The following is a 16347-nucleotide window of genomic DNA, read 5'->3' on the forward strand; positions in this document are numbered from 1 at the left end:
GTAGCCAAAAATCTAACCAAAAAGCTTAAGAGACAAAGCTGAAAATTACGATGTCCATAGGTGCCTTGAAAAGCTCCAACATATTCTTGGACACCTAGGAGGCCACACATACACATAGGGCTGCACCATCCATCCACAGGAAAGATTTGAGAAGCTCCTAAGCATTCATCTCTGGCTGACCTTGAGGTCAGAATGTTGGATAAAGACTTTATATAAGCAATTTTAAATATGTTCTAAGAAATGAAGGAAACCATGCCTAAGGAACTAAAGTTTGAGGATATCACACCAAACAGAAATTATCTATAAATATGCATAAACTATTTGTTTAAATACAATTCTGAAGTTGAAAAGTATAATAATTAAAATGAATATTTCATTATAGATGCTCAATAGCAGATATGAGCAGACAGAAGAAAGAAACAGTGAAATGAAGATAAATTAACAGAGATTATCTAGTTTGAGGAACAAAATAAACAAAAAGAATGAAGAAAAATTAACATAGCCTTTATATCTGTGAAGACACCATCAAAAGTACCAATATATGAATAATGGGAGTCTCAGAAAAAGAGGAGATATAAAAAGGGGCAAAAAGAATATTTGAAGAAATAATGGCCCAGAACTTCCAAATTTGATAATTTGATTCAAATTTTTTTTAAACGTCAAGTTTTTTTTTTTTTTTAACGTTTTTTATTTATTTTTGGGACAGAGAGAGACAGAGCATGAACGGCGGAGGGGCAGAGAGAGAGGGAGACACAGAATCAGAAACAGGCTCCAGGCTCCGAGCCATCAGCCCAGAGCCTGACGCGGGGCTCGAACTCACGGACCGTGAGATCGTGACCTGGCTGAAGTTGGACGCTTAACCGACTGCACCACCCAGGCGCCCCAATTTGATTCAAATTTAATAAAAAACATTAATCACCATATCCAACAAGCTCAAAAATTTCTAAGTAGGATAACTTCAAAAAGATCCACACCTGAACACATATTAATCAAACTATCAAAAGAAAAAGACAAGGAGAATCTAAAAGCAGTAACAGAGGAGGAGTGATTTATTACATTCAAGGAATGTTCAGTACAATTAACAGCTGAATTATCATCAGAAATCATGAAATCAGAAGGAAGAGAGATGACACATTCAAAGTTCTAAAAGAAAAAAAAAAACCTGTCAACCAATGTTTCTAAATCCAGTAAAAACTATCCTTCAAAAATGAAGTGACTAGCCTGAGGCCAGTATTAGTAATAAACTGTAAGCACTCAGTATGTGTTGTGGGATAATGGAAGGGGAAATGAATCTAAATCATGACCACACTCCTCACATTATGCCCCAGCAAAGATTCTTTGATGAAACTTGTGGTAAAGGTAAAGGTAAAGGAGGAAAGATAGTGTATACCCTTGTCAAATCCATCTAACTAAAGAAGACTAAATAATGGGTGGTAGATAGACTTAAAGGCACCACTGATAAAAAATCTCTACATCCACATAAGCCAAATCAGAAACTGATTGGGTAAACAAGTCTTATTTTGTTAACAGAGTGACTACTGAGACAAATACCATAATCATTCCAGGAGCATTTAGAGAGTACTTATAATATAAAATTAACTGAAGAATGCAAAGATCAATCACACTCTTTTTATAAGAATTTTTCAGTGTAGTCAAGTATTTCTCAAATGGGCTTTACCTTATCCACAATTACAAATACATTTATACATTTATTATATATATTTATTTATATTTACTATATATAAATGTATTTGTACATATATATGGGCATATATATAAATATTTGTGTATACATGTATATATACTGAAATATGTATTTCATAAAAATATTCTTAGTATTTCTAATATACTGTATTTGCTATTCTTATCTATTCTATTCCCATTTAAAAAATATTCTTGTCACAACACCCTACCACCACTCCACTAAATTGATTTCACTACCCAGTAATGGTCATGTTCCCAAATTTGACCAAGTTGGTACTGAAAAATGCCAATCTAGATATGTGATCAAGTAACTTTAACACAAGGAAGAACAATTAAGTGCTCAATAGAGGTTGATACCATGGGAACACAGGAAAAAGTTAATAATTTTGACTAGGTATCCAGGTACCACTACATACAACTATAGACATAAATGAAAATTCAAACTATAGGAACTAAGAACTGGTCATAGTTCTTTTCCTTAGAACTTCCTGCAGAGGTGATAGCCATCTCCTATTCAGCATCATGACTGCCTTCAGACCTCTGCGAAGCCCAAAATTGTTAAAAGAGGACCAAGAAGTTCATCCAAAACCAATCAGAATGATATGTCAAAATTAAGTGCAACTGGTAGAAACCCAGAGGTATAGACAATAGGGTGTACCAAAGATTCAAGGGCCAGATTTTGATACCCAACATTGGTTATGGGAGCAATAAGAAAACAAAGCACATGCTTCCCAGTGGCTTCCAGAAGTTCCTAGTCCACAACATCAAGGAGCCTGAAGTGCTGCTGATGTGCAACTAATCTTACTGTGCAGAGGTTACTCACAATGTCTCCTCCAAGAATTGCAAAGCTGTTGTGGGAAAGAGCAACCCAGCTGGCCATCAGAGTCACCAATCCTAATGCCAGGCTTCACAATGAAGGAAATGAATAGATGGCTTATGTGCACATGATATTTGTATTAATAAAACCATAAAACTACACACAAAAAAAGAAAAGAATTGGTCATAGTTGATTTCCTTCTTACTCCTATTTACCCAGTCTGAGTGGAAGACAAACTACTAAAATATTTGATACACCAACTAACAGCAACACTTAGACATAAACTTGAAAGTTATCTGGTTTGTTGCTTAGATACTATTGTTTCTCTTGCCCTTGTTGGCTCTCCTCCTCTGGAATGAGCAACCAACCCCAGGGAATCTTCCAGTGTCCCGTCACTAAATCTGCTTATTGTCCAACGTGCCTGCCTCTGCCTCTGCTCAGATTTTCAAGGTGCCCAAGTGCTCCCCAGTCCCCAATTTTGCCTTATGTCTGTCTTATAATTTCCCCAATACTGTATGGCATTGGTAACCATCATCAAAACATGGACAAAATCTGCTCTAAATGCTTTGGAGAGGTAAAGGAAAAAGGAGTATTATATCACATATACATGTTTCATCTGCACTGAATAGCTAAATTACTGCTTAACTCATTGGTCTTGCCATATCCAGATAGTGAAAGAACTATCAAGTATCTAAAGACTTTGATTAAAGTTTCAGAGTTCAGTGCCTGGCAGTGCTCCAGTAAGGAAAAAGGGCGAATTCTTAGGAGCAGGCAGTGTGGTCTGAGAGGTCCATGTGCCACACAGGGAGAAGTGGTTCCCCTGCTTGGAGTGCATTTGGTAGATGACAAACAGCCTCCCCACAGGCAAAAATCCCAGCAGACCCCAGAAAAAAAGCTTTGTTTGCTGTTGGGACAAACCAGAACACCACAAAACCTGGTGCCACCTGTGTTGTGATTTGCCATTATGTCTAAACCTCTGACACTCCATGATTGCACGAACATTTCCTGGGGCCAGTTGGCACCTGGCCATTGCTCAGCAAGACCCTCCCCCAGATAGTCAGTGGGGGCCCAAGCCACAGGGGTCTCTAAAGTGTGGGATTTTGAAACACAGCCCCATCTGAGATAAAACTCTGGAGGGAGGTGCTGCCTGGCAGGTGAACAGCTTGGAAATAGGCAGGGAGTGGACAGAGGCCTGAGACAAAGGAGGGGTGGTGATCGCAGGTTGGTGAGAGCATGAAGTTCCTTCACCAGAGACTAGGGGGCTGGCTAAAGTCATTTTCGCCTCTCCTGTGCACACCCAGGTATGCATGCACATGCATGCACATCACACTGATCCACCCCAGTAAGCTACACAGTGCCACCTAGTGGAGAATGGAGCTATTACACCAAGTTCTGCCCAACTGCACCCTCCAAGCACATCTCCCAGAAGACCAGCATAAGTCCCTCCACCTGCTTAGTGTACAGACTATAGAGTGCTTCATAGTTTCAGTTCTAGGGGAAACTGGATGTAACTTCATTTGGGTTTCATTCTATTGGCTGGTTCATTTATTAGTTCCTTTTCTTCGCTGCTGTTTTTACTTAAGTTGGTTTTTTCCCCCCATTCTTTTCTTTCTCTTTCTTGGATACAGAAAGAGAAAATTTTGTTTTTATTTTTTTTACTTTATTTTCTTAAATTTTTTATTATATTTCATTTTATTTTATTCTACTTTGTTACATATATTTTTTTAATTTTTAATTTTTTTTCTTACCTTTTTCCTTTTTTTCCCTTTCCTTTCCCTTTTTTCTCATTTTATCAAGCTTCTTTCAACAAGAGGACCAAACCACACCTAGGATATAGTTTCCTTTATTTGATTTTTCGTTTTGTTTTTAATTTTTAAAATTATTTTTCATTTTATTAATTTTTTTCTTCCTCCAAAATGACAAGATGAAGGAATTCACCCAAAAGAAAGAACAGGAAGAAATGACAGCCAGGGACTTAACACAGATAGAAGTAAGATGTCTGAACTAGAATTTAGAACCATGATAATAAGAATACTAGCTGGGGTTGAAAAAAGCATAGAAGGCACTAGAATCCCTAGAATCCCCTTCTGTGGAGATAAATAAAATCTAGTCAGGCTGAAATTAAAAATGCTATAACCAAGATGCAATCTCAAATGGTTTCCATGACAGCAAGGGTGGATGAAGCACAGCAGTGAATCAGTGATATAGAAGATAAAATTATGGAGAATAATGAGACAGAAAAAAAGAGGAAACAAAGGCAAAAGATAGGGATATAAGACTTAGAGAATGTAATGACTTATTAAAAGGGAGTAACATCTGAATAGGAGTACCAGAATATGAAGAGAGAAAAAGAGGCAAAAAGTTTATGTGAGAAAATTACAACAGAAAACTTTCCTAATCTGGGGAAGGACACAGACATCAAAATCCAAGAAGCACAGAGAACTCCTATTAGATTGAACAGAAACCGACCATCAACAAGGCAGATCATAGTCAAATTCACAACATACACAGACAAGGAAAGAATTATGAAAGCAGCAAGGGAAAAAAATTTCTCACCCTAATAGAGAAGACAGATCAGATTCATAGGAGACCTATCCACTGAACCTTTGCAGATCAGAAAGGAGTGGTAGGAAATATTCAATGTGCTGAATCAAAAGAAAATATGCAGCCAAGAATTCTTTATCCAGCAAGGCTGTCATTCAAAATAGAAGGAGAGATAAAGAGTTTCCCAGACAAAAACAAAAACAAAAAAACTAAAGGAGTTCGTGACACTAAACCAGCCCTGTGAGAAATGTTAAGGGGGGTGGGGGTGTTTTGAGTGGAGAAAAGAAAAAAAAAAAAAAAAGAAAGAAAAGCAACAAAGACTAGAAAGGACCAGAGAATATCACCAGAAACACCAACTCTACAGGCAACACAATGGCACTAAATTCAAATCTTTCTGTACTCACTCTAAATATAAATAGACTAAATAGTCCAATCAAAGATACAGGGTATCAGAATAGATAAGAAAACAAGACTCATATATTTTTTAACGTTTTTATTTATATTTGAGAGAGAGACAGAAACAGAGCATGAGTTGTAGAAGGCCAGAGAAAGAGGGAGACACAGAATCCCAAGCAGGCTCCAAGCTCTAAGCTGTCAGCACAAGCCCCACATGGGGCTCGAACTCATGAGCTGCAAGATCATGACCTGAGTCAAAACTGGATGCTTAACTAACTGAGTCACCTAGGTGCCCCAAGAAGACCCATCTATATGCTGCCTACAAGAGACTCATTTTAGACCGTAAGACATCTACAGATTGAAAGTAAGGGGATTGAGAACCATCTATTATGTTAATGGTCATCAAAAGAAAGCTGGAGTGGCCATACTTATATCAGATAAACTAGATTTTAAAATACTGTAGGAGAAGCCAAGATGATGGAATAGCATGGAAGTTTTTTGTGTGTCTTGTGTCCATGAAATACAGCCAGACCAACACTAATCCATCCTGCAAACCTAGAAAACTGATCTGAGGATTAACACAACAATCTGCACAACCTGAACCACAGAATTCAGCAGGTACCCGGTGCAGAGAGGTGAACTTGGGGAGAGAGAAGCCACGGAGGCCAGGGAGTTGCTTTTGCATGCAGAGAGAGGACAGAAACAGGGGAGGGAGAATACAGAAAAAGCACCCCCCACCAAAAGCAGCTGGAGAGAAAGTGGAAAAGTGGAAACAGCTGCAGGGACTGAACTAAAAAGGGAGAAAGGAGAAAGGAGAGGGTTTAAATTCCATTAAGACTATAAACAGGGGGAGTACAGAGTCTGAAACTCCGCAGCTCAATATCTGGCGGTGCTCTGGTGGGAAGGGTGAATCTCCAGGAGCAGAGTGGAGTCTGGGGTTCTTCAGGCCACATGGGGAGAGACATTTTCTGCTGGGAGGACACCTGGTAGAGGCTGTGTGGGTCGCCCAAAGGCAAGGTTCCAGTGGACCCTGGAGAACAACCACATTCACTGGTGCTGGAACAAGGTCATTAAGGGTGAAGCCTGGTGCCAGATGTGTGTTGTGATTTTCCATAATCCCTGAAACACGGCTGCTACACTATGTCACAAACTTTTTCTGGGGCGGGCAGCAGCACAGTCCCGCAAACATTCCTGGGTGTGGCCGGCACCCGGCCATTGCTTGGTGAGACCCTCCTGCAGAGGGGCAGAATGGGTCAAAGCTGCAGTCCCTCAGAAGCAAGGGGTCAGAAAAAACAGCTGCATCTGAGACAAAACTCAGGAGGGAGGTACTGCCTGGGGCTTGGTCATGGATTGTGTAAAAGCAGGGAGTGGATGGAAGCTGAACACAAAGGACAGGCGTGCAATTGCTGATCGGGAAGAACAGAGTTCTGATACTAGAGACTAGGTAGCTGGGTGACACCATTTTCATTTTTCCTGCACATGCACATACACACCTACAAGCGCCACAACAATCCACCCCAGTAAGCTAAGCAGCACCATCTAGTGGAGAACAGAGCCGTTTCACTAAGGCCTGCCCAACTGGGCCAACCTCGCTCTTCAGGAAAAGAATTCTCTCCATCTACTTAGTTTATGGACTATAAAGTGCTTCATAGTTTGACTTCTGGGGAAAAACAAAGTAATTTCGGTCATATTTCAGTCTGTTCACCGGTCCACCTATTCAGTTTTCTTTCTTTTTTTCTTCTTTTTTCTTTTTTTCATTTCTTTTTTTTCTTGAATACAGAAAAAGTTCATTTTTGTTTTCAATTTTTATTAAAATATTTTTATTTTTTCTACTATATTTTTTACTTTTGTGTACATTTTTCAAATTTTATTTTACTTCCATCATTTCATTTTAGTCTACTTCAGTGTATTCATTTTTTCAAATTTTCAAAGAATTTCCTTTTTTTACTCTTTCCCCTTTTTTCTTTAATTTATCAAGTCCCCTTCAACACCCAGACCAAAACACACCTAGGAAATAGCATAATTTATTTCATTTTTTTGTGTGTGTGTTTGTTTTGATTTTTTAAATTTAATATTTGTTTAATTTTAATATTCAATTTTAATTTTTTTTACCTCATTAATTCCTTTTCTCCCTTCAAAATCGCAAAATGAAGGAATTCACCCCAAAAGAAAGAGCAGGAAGAAATGACAGCCAGGGACTTAACCAACACAGATACAAGCAAGATGTCTGAACCAGAATTTAGAATCACGATAATACTAGCTGGAGTAGAAAATAGATTAGAATCCCTTTCTGTGGAGATAAAAGAAGTAAAAGCTAGTCAGATGAAATAAAAAATGCTATACTGAGCTGCAAACTCGAATAGATGCCACGGCAACAAGAATGGATGAGGCAGAACAGAGAATCAGTGATATAGAGGACAAACTTATGGAGAATAATGAAGCAGAAAAAAAGACAAATTAAGGCAAAATAACATGATTTAAGAATTAGAGAAATCAGTGACTCCTTAAAAAGGAACAACATCAGAATTATAGGGGTCCCAGAAGAGGAAGAGAGAGAAACAGGGGTAGAAGGGTTATGTGAGCAAATCATAGTGGAAAAATTTCCTAACCTGGGAAAGGACACAGACATCAAAATCCAGGAAGCACAGAGGACCCCCATTAGATTCAACAAAAACTGACCATCAACAAGGCATATCATAGTCAAATTCACAAAGTACTCAGACAAGGAGACAATCATGAAAGCAACAAGGGGGGAAAAGTCCTTAACCTACAAGGGAAGACAGATCAGGTTTGCAGCAGACCTACCCACAGAAACTTGGCAGGCCAGAAAAGAGAGGCAGGATATATTCAATGTGCTGAATCAGAAAAGTATGCAGCCAAGAGTTCTTTATCCAGCAAGGCTGTCATTCAAAATAGAAAGAGAGATAAAAAGTTTCCCAGACAAACAAAAATTAAAGGAGTTTGTGGCCACTAAACCAGCCCTGCAAGAAATTTTAAGGGGGACTCTCTGAGGGGAGAAAAGATGAAAAAAATAAAGAAATAAATAAAAACCAAAAGCAACAAAGACTAGAAAGGACCCGAGAACACCACCAGAAGCTTCAACTCTACAAGCAACATAATGGCAATAAATTCATATCTTTCAGTACTCACTCTAAATCAATGGACTAAATGCTCCAATCAAAAGACATAGGGTAACAGAATGGATAAGAAAATAAGATGCATCTATATACTGTTTACAAGAGACCCACTTTAGACCTAAAGACACCTTCAGATTGAAAGTAATGGGATGGAGAACCATCTATCATGCTAATGGTCAACAAAAGAAAGCCGAAGTAGCCATACTTATATCAGACAATCTAGACTTTAAAATAAAGACTGTATCAAGAGATGAATAAGGGCATTATATCATAATTAAAGGGTCTATCCACCAAGAAGACCTAACAATTATAAACATTTATGGGCCAAATGTGGACAGCAACCAAATATATAAATAAATTAATCACAAACATAAAGAAACTCATTGATAGTAATACCATAATAGTAGGGGGCTTCAACACCCCACTCACAGCAATGGACAGATCATCTAATCAAAACATCAACAAGGAAACAACACCTTTGAATGACACACCAGACTAGATGGACTTAACAGATATATTCAGAACATTTCATCCTAAAGCAGGGGAATACACATTCTTCTCTAGTGCACATGGAACGTTCTCCAGAATAGGCCACATACTGGGACACAAATCAGCCCTCAATAAGTACAAAAAGATCGAGATCACACCATGCATATTTTCAGACCACAACTTATGAAACTCAAAATCAACAAGAAAAAATTTGGTAAGGTAACAAAGACTTGGATACTAAAGAACATCCTACTAAAGAATGAATGGGCTAACCAAGAAGTTAAAGAGGAAATTAAAAAGTTCATGGAAGCCAATGAAAATGATAACACCACAACCCAAAACCTCTGGGATGCAGGAAAGGCAGTCATAAGAGGAAAGTATACAGCAATCCAGACCTTCCTAAAGAAGGAAGAAAGATCTCAGATACACAACCTAACCTTACGCCTTAAAGAACTGGAAAAAGAACAGCAAATGAAACCCAAAACCAGCAGAAGACAGGAAATTAGCAAAAATTAATGCTATTGAAACCAAAACCAAAAACAAAAACAAAACAAAACAAAAAAACAGAACACATCAATGAAACCAGAAGCTGGTTCTTTGAAACAATTAACAAAATTGATAAACCACTAGTCAGTTTGATCAAAAAGGAAATAACCCAAGTAAATAAAATCAAGAATGAAAGAGGAGAGATCACAACCAATAGAGCAGAAATAAAAACAATAATAGAATATTATGAACAATTATATGCCAATAAAATGGGCAATCTGGAAGAAATGGACAAATTCCTAGAAACATATACACTACCAAAACTGAAACAGGAAGAAATAGAAAATTTGAACAGGCCCATAACCAGTAAAGAAATCGAATTAGTAAACAAAAGTCTCCCAAAAAACAAGAGTCCAGGGTCAGATGGCTTTCCAGGGGAATTCTACCAAACATTTAAGGAAGAGTTAACACCTATTCTCTTGAAGATGTTCCAAAAAATAGAAATGGAAAGAAAACTTCCAAACTCTTTCTATGAAGCCAGCATTACCTTGATTCCAAAACCAGACACAGACCACACTAAAAAGGAGAACTATAAACCAATTTCCCTGATGAACATGGATGCAAAAATCTTCAACAAGATATTAGCCAACTGGTTCCAACAATACATTAAAAAAATTATTCACCACAACCAAGTGGGATTTATACCTTGGATGCAGGGCTGGTTCAATATCCATAAAACAATCACTGTGATTCATCACATCAATAAAAGAAAGGACAAGAGCCATATGATCCTCTAAATAGATGCAGAGAAAGCATCTGACAAAATACAGCATCCTTTCTTGATAAAAACCCTCAAGAAAGTAGGGATAGAAGGATCATACCTTGAGATCATAGAAGCCATATATGAAAGACCCAATGCTAATATCATTCTCAATGGGGAAAAACTGAGAGCTTTCTCCCTAACGTCAGGAACAAGACAGGGATGTCCACTCTTGCCACTGTTATTCAACATAGTATTGGAAGTCTTAGCCTCTGCAATCAGACAACACAAAGAAATAAAAGGCATCCAAATCAGCCAGGAGGTCAAACTTTCACTCTTTGCTGATGACATGATACTCTATATGGAAAACCCAAAAGATTCCACCAAAAAACTGCTAGAACTGATTCATGAATTCAGCAAAGTTGCAGGATATAAAATCAATGCACAGAAATCAGTTGCATTCCCATACACCAACAATGAAGCAACAGAAAGAGAAATCAAGGAATCGATCCCATTTACAATTGCCCCAAAACCATAAAATACCTAAGAATAAATCTAACCAAAGAGGTGAAAAATCTATACACTGAGAAGTATAGAAAGCTTCTGAAAGAAACTGAAGAAGACACCAAAAAATACAAAAAGATTCCATGCTACTGGATAGGAGGAACAAATACTAAAATGTCGATACTACCCAAAGCAATCTACATATTCAATGCAATCTCTATCAAAATAACACCAGCATTCTTCACAGAGATAGAACAAAGAATTCTAAAATTATATGGAACCAGAAAAACCTGGAATAGCCAAAGCAATCTTGAAAAAGAAAACCAAAGCTGGAGGCATCACAGTCTCAGACTTCAAACTGTATTACAAAGCTATAATCATCAAGACAGTATGGTACTGGCACAAGAACAGACACTCAGATCAACAAGGAAACAAGGAAACAGAATAGAGAACCCAGAAATGGACCCACAAATGTATGCCAACTAATCTTTGACAACACAGAAAAGAATATCCAAAAAAAAAAAGAATATCCAACGGAATAAAGAGTCTCTTCAGCAAGTGGTGCTGTGAAACTGGACAGCGACAGGCAGAAGAATCAACCTGGACCACCTTCTTACACCATACACACACCAAAAATAACCTCAAAATGGATGAAAGACCTAAATGTAAGACAGGAAGCCATCAAAATTCTCAAGAAGAAAGCAGGCAAAAACCTCTTTGATCTTGGCCACAGCAACTTCTTACTCAATACGTCTCTGAAGGCAAGGGAAACAAAAGCAAAAATGAACTACTGGAACCTCATGAAAATAAAAAGCTTCTGCACAGAAAAGGAAACAATCAGCAAAACTAAAAAGCAACTGACAGAATGGGAGAAGATATTTGCAAAGGACCTATCAGATAAAGGGTTGGTATTCAAAATCTATAAAGAACTTATCAAACTCAACACCCAAAAAACAAATAATCCAGTGAAGAAATGGGCAAAAGACATGAATAGACACTTCTCCAAAGAAGACATCCAGATGGCTAACAGACACATGAAAAAATGCTCCACATCACTCATCATCAGGGAAATACAAATCAAAACTACAATGAGATATCACCTCACACCTGTCAGAATGCCTAACATTAACAACTCAAGCAACAACAGATGTTGGCGAGGATGCGGAGAAAGAGGATCTCTTTTGCGTTGTTGGTGGGAATGCAAGCTGGAAACCAGTATGTAGGTTCCTCAAAAAATTAAAAAAAGAACTACCCTACGACCCAGCACTTGCACTACTAGGTATTTATCCAAGGGATACAGGTGTGCTGTTTCAAAGGGACATATGCAATGTTTATAGCAGCACTATCAACAATAGCCAAAGTATGGAAAGAGCCCAAATGTCCATTGATGGATGATGGATAAAGAAGATGTGGTATATATATGCAATGGAGTATTACTTGGCAATCAAATAGAATGAAATCTTGCCATTTGCAACTACATGGATGGAACTGGAGGGTATTATGCTAAGCGAAGTTAGTTAGAGAAAGACAAATATCATATGACTTCACTCATATGAGGACTTTAAGAGACAAAACAGATGAACATAAGGGAAGGGAAACAAAAATAATATAAAAACCAGGAGGGGGGGGCGCCTGGGTGGCGCAGTCGGTTAAGCGTCCGACTTCAGCCAGGTCACGATCTCACGGTCCGTGAGTTCGAGCCCCGCGTCAGGCTCTGGGCTGATGGCTCGGAGCCTGGAGCCTGTTTCCGATTCTGTGTCTCCCTCTCTCTCTGCCTCTCCCCCGTTCATGCTCTGTCTCTCTCTGTCCCAAAAATAAATTAAAAACGTTGAAAAAATAAATAAATAAATAAAAATAAAAATAAATAAATAAATAAATAAAAACCAGGAGGGGGACAAAACATAAGAGGCTTTTAAATATGGAAAACAAACAGAGGTTTACCAGAGGGGTTGTGGGAGGGGGGATGGGCTAAATGGGTAAGGGGCATTAAGGAATCTACTCCTGTAATCATTGTTGCACTATATTTTAACTAATTTGAACATAAATTAAAAACACAAAATTAAAATAAATAAATAAATAAAATAAAGACTGTAACAAGAGATGAAGAAGGGCACTAAATCATAATTAAGAGGTCTAACACCAAGAAGATCTAACAACTGTAAATATAAATACATGCTCCCAACATGGAAGCACTCAAATATATAAATCAATTAATAACAAACATAAAGAAGCTCATTGATAATAATACCATAATAGTAGGGGACTTTAATACCCCACTTAACGCAATGGAAAGATACCTAAGCAGAAAATCAACAAGGAAACAATGGCTTTGAATGACACATTGGACCAGAAGTACTTAACAGATATGCAGAACATTTCATCCTAAAGCATCAGAATACACATTTTTCTTGACTGCAGATGGAATATTCTCCAGAACAGATCACATACTGGGGTACAAACCAGCCCTCAACAAGTACAAAAAGACTGAGATCATACCATGCATATTTTCAGACCACAATGATATGAAACTTGAAATCACCACAAGAAAAAATTTGGAAAGACCATGAATACTTGGAGATTAAAGAATGTGCTATTTTTTTTTTAAATTTTTTTCAACGTTTTATTTATTTTTGAGACAGAGAGAGACAGAGCATGAACGGGGGAGGGGCAGAGAGAGAGGGAGACACAGAACCGGAAACAGGCTCCAGGCTCTGAGCCATCAGCCCAGAGCCTGACGCGGGGCTCGAACTCACGGACCGCGAGATCGTGACCTGGCTGAAGTCGGAGGCTTAACCGACTGCGCCACCCAGGCGCCCCCAAGAATGTGCTATTATAGAGTGAATGGGTTAACCAAGAAATGAAAGAGCAAATTAAAAAGTACATAGAAGCCAAATGAAAATGAAAACATGACTATCCAAAACCTCTGGGATGCAGCAAAGGCAGTCATAAGAGGGAAGTATATAGCAATCCAGACCTTCCCAAAGAAGGAAGAAAGGTTTCAAATACACAACCTAACATTACAGCTAAAGGACCTGGAAAAAGAACAGCAGATAAAGCCCAAAACTAGCAGAAGAAGGGAAATAATAAAGAATAGGACAGAAATCAATGCTATTCAAATTTTTTTTTAAAAAACAGAACATATGAACAAAACCAGGAGCTGGTTCTTTGAAAGAATTCACAAAACTAACAAATCCCTAGGCAGATTGATCAAAAAGAGAAAGGAAAGGATCAAAATAAGTAAATCATGAATGCAAGAGGAGAGATCACAACCAACACTGCAGAAATACAAACAATAATAAGAGAATATTATGAGCAATTATATGCCAATAAGATGGGCAATCTGGAAGAAATGGACAAATTCCTAGAAACCTATACACTACCAAAACTTAAACAGGAAGAAATAGAAAATTTGAACACACCCATAGCCAGTAAAGAAATTAAATCAGTAATCAAAAATCTTCCAACAAACAAGAGTCAAGGGCTGGATGGCTTTCCAGGGAAATTCTTCCAAACATTTAAAGAAGAATTAATACCTATTCTTTTGATGCTTTCCAAAAAATAGAAATAGAAGAAAAACTTCCAAACACATTCTATGAGACCAGCATTACCTTGATTCCAAAACCAGACAATGACCCCACTAAAAAGGAGACCTACAGACCAATTTCTCTGATGAACATGGATGCAAAACTTCTCAACAAGATATTAGCAAACTGGGGGCGCCTGGGTGGCGCAGTCGGTTAAGCGTCCGACTTCAGCCAGGTCACGATCTCGCGGCCCGTGAGTTCGAGCCCCGCGTCGGGCTCTGGGCTGATGGCTCGGAGCCTGGAGCCTGTTTCCGATTCTGTGTCTCCCTCTATCTCTGCCCCTCCCCCGTTCATGCTCTGTCTCTCTCTGTCCCAAAAATAAATAAAAACGTTGAAAAAAAAATTAAAAAAAAAAGATATTAGCAAACTGGATCCAATAATACATTAAAAAAGAATTATTCACCATGGTCATACAGGATTTATTCCTGGGATGCAGGGCTGGTTCAATATCTGCAAATCAACCAATATGATACATCACACTAATAAATGATGATAACCACATGATCCTCTCAATAGATGCAGAAAAATAATTTGAAAAAATACAGCATCCTTTCTTGATAAAAACCCTCAAGAAGGTAGGGATAGAAGGATCATACCTCGAGATCATAAAGGTCATATGTGAAAAATCTGCAGCTTATCATCCTCAATGGGGAAAATCTGAGAGCTTTCCCCCTAAGGCCAGGAACACGATAGAGAATGTCCACTCTCACTGCTGTTCTTCAACATAGTGTTGGAAGTCCTAGCCTCAGCAGTCAGACAACAAAAAGAAATAAAAGGCATCCAGGCCTGGGTGGCTCAGTCAGTTAAGCAGCCAACTTCGGCTCATGTCATGATCTCATGGTTCATGAGTTTGAGCCCTGTGTCGGGCTCTGTGTTGACAGCTCGGAGCCTGGAGCCTGCTTCGGATTCTGTGTCTCCCTCTCTCTCTCCCCCTTCTCTGCTTGCTCTCTCTCTCTCTCTCTCTCTCTCTCTCTCTCTCAAAAATAAATAAGGATTAAAAAAAAAAAGGCATCCAAATTGGCAAGGAGGAAGTCAAACTTTCACTCTTTCCGGATGTTATGATACTCTACATAGAAAACCCAAAATATTACACCAAAAAACTGCTAGAACTGATCCAGAAATTCAGCAAAGTTGCAGGATATAAAGTCAATGCACAGAAATCAGTTTCATTTCCACACACTAATAATGAAGCAGCAGAAAGAGAAATTAAAGAATTTATCCCATTTATAATTTCACCAAAAGCCATAATATACCTAGAAATAAACCTAACCAAAGAGGTAATAGATCTGTATGCTGAAAACTAGAGAAAGCTAATGAACAAAATTGTAGAAGACACAAAGAAATGGAAAAACATTCCATGCTCATGGATTGGAACAACAAATATTGTTAAAATGTCTATACTACTGAAAACAATCTACACATTCAATGCAGTCCTTATCAAAATAACAAAAGAATTCTTCACAGAGCTGGAACAAAGAATTCTAAAATTTGTATGGAACCAAAAAGACCCCAAATAGCTAGAGTAATGTTGGGGGAAAAAAAAAACCCAAAGCTGGAGGCATCATAATTCCAGACTTCAAGCTGTATTACAAAGCTGTAATCATCAAGACAGTATGGTACTGGCAAAAAACAGGCACATAGATCAATGGAACAGAATAGAGAACCCAGAAACATACCCACAAATGTATGGCCAAATAATCTTTGACAAAGCAGGAAAGACTATCCAGTGGGAAAAAAGTCTCTTCAGCAAATGGTGCTGGGAAAACTGGACAGTGACATGCAGAAAAATGAACCTGGACCACTTTCTTACACCATACACAAAAATAAACTCAAAATGAATAAGACGTTAGACAAGAAGCCATCAAAATCCTAGAGGAGAAAGCAGGCAACAACCTCTTTGACCTCTGCCACAGCAACTTCTTACTT

General features: G+C 38.2%; 1 protein-coding gene and 1 pseudogene across 4 annotated transcripts in view; one reads left to right on the plus strand and one right to left on the minus strand.

Annotated features, from left to right (window-relative positions):
* The window catches only part of STK33 (serine/threonine kinase 33), a 169731-nt gene that overhangs the window by 98361 nt on the left and 55023 nt on the right, over window positions 1–16347 (minus strand). The gene's annotated exons all lie outside the window — the stretch shown is intronic.
* Window positions 2227–2672, plus strand: LOC122483532 (annotated as a pseudogene).

Source organism: Prionailurus bengalensis, chromosome D1, assembly GCF_016509475.1.
Source record: "Prionailurus bengalensis isolate Pbe53 chromosome D1, Fcat_Pben_1.1_paternal_pri, whole genome shotgun sequence".
Classification (NCBI taxonomy): domain Eukaryota; kingdom Metazoa; phylum Chordata; class Mammalia; order Carnivora; family Felidae; genus Prionailurus; species Prionailurus bengalensis.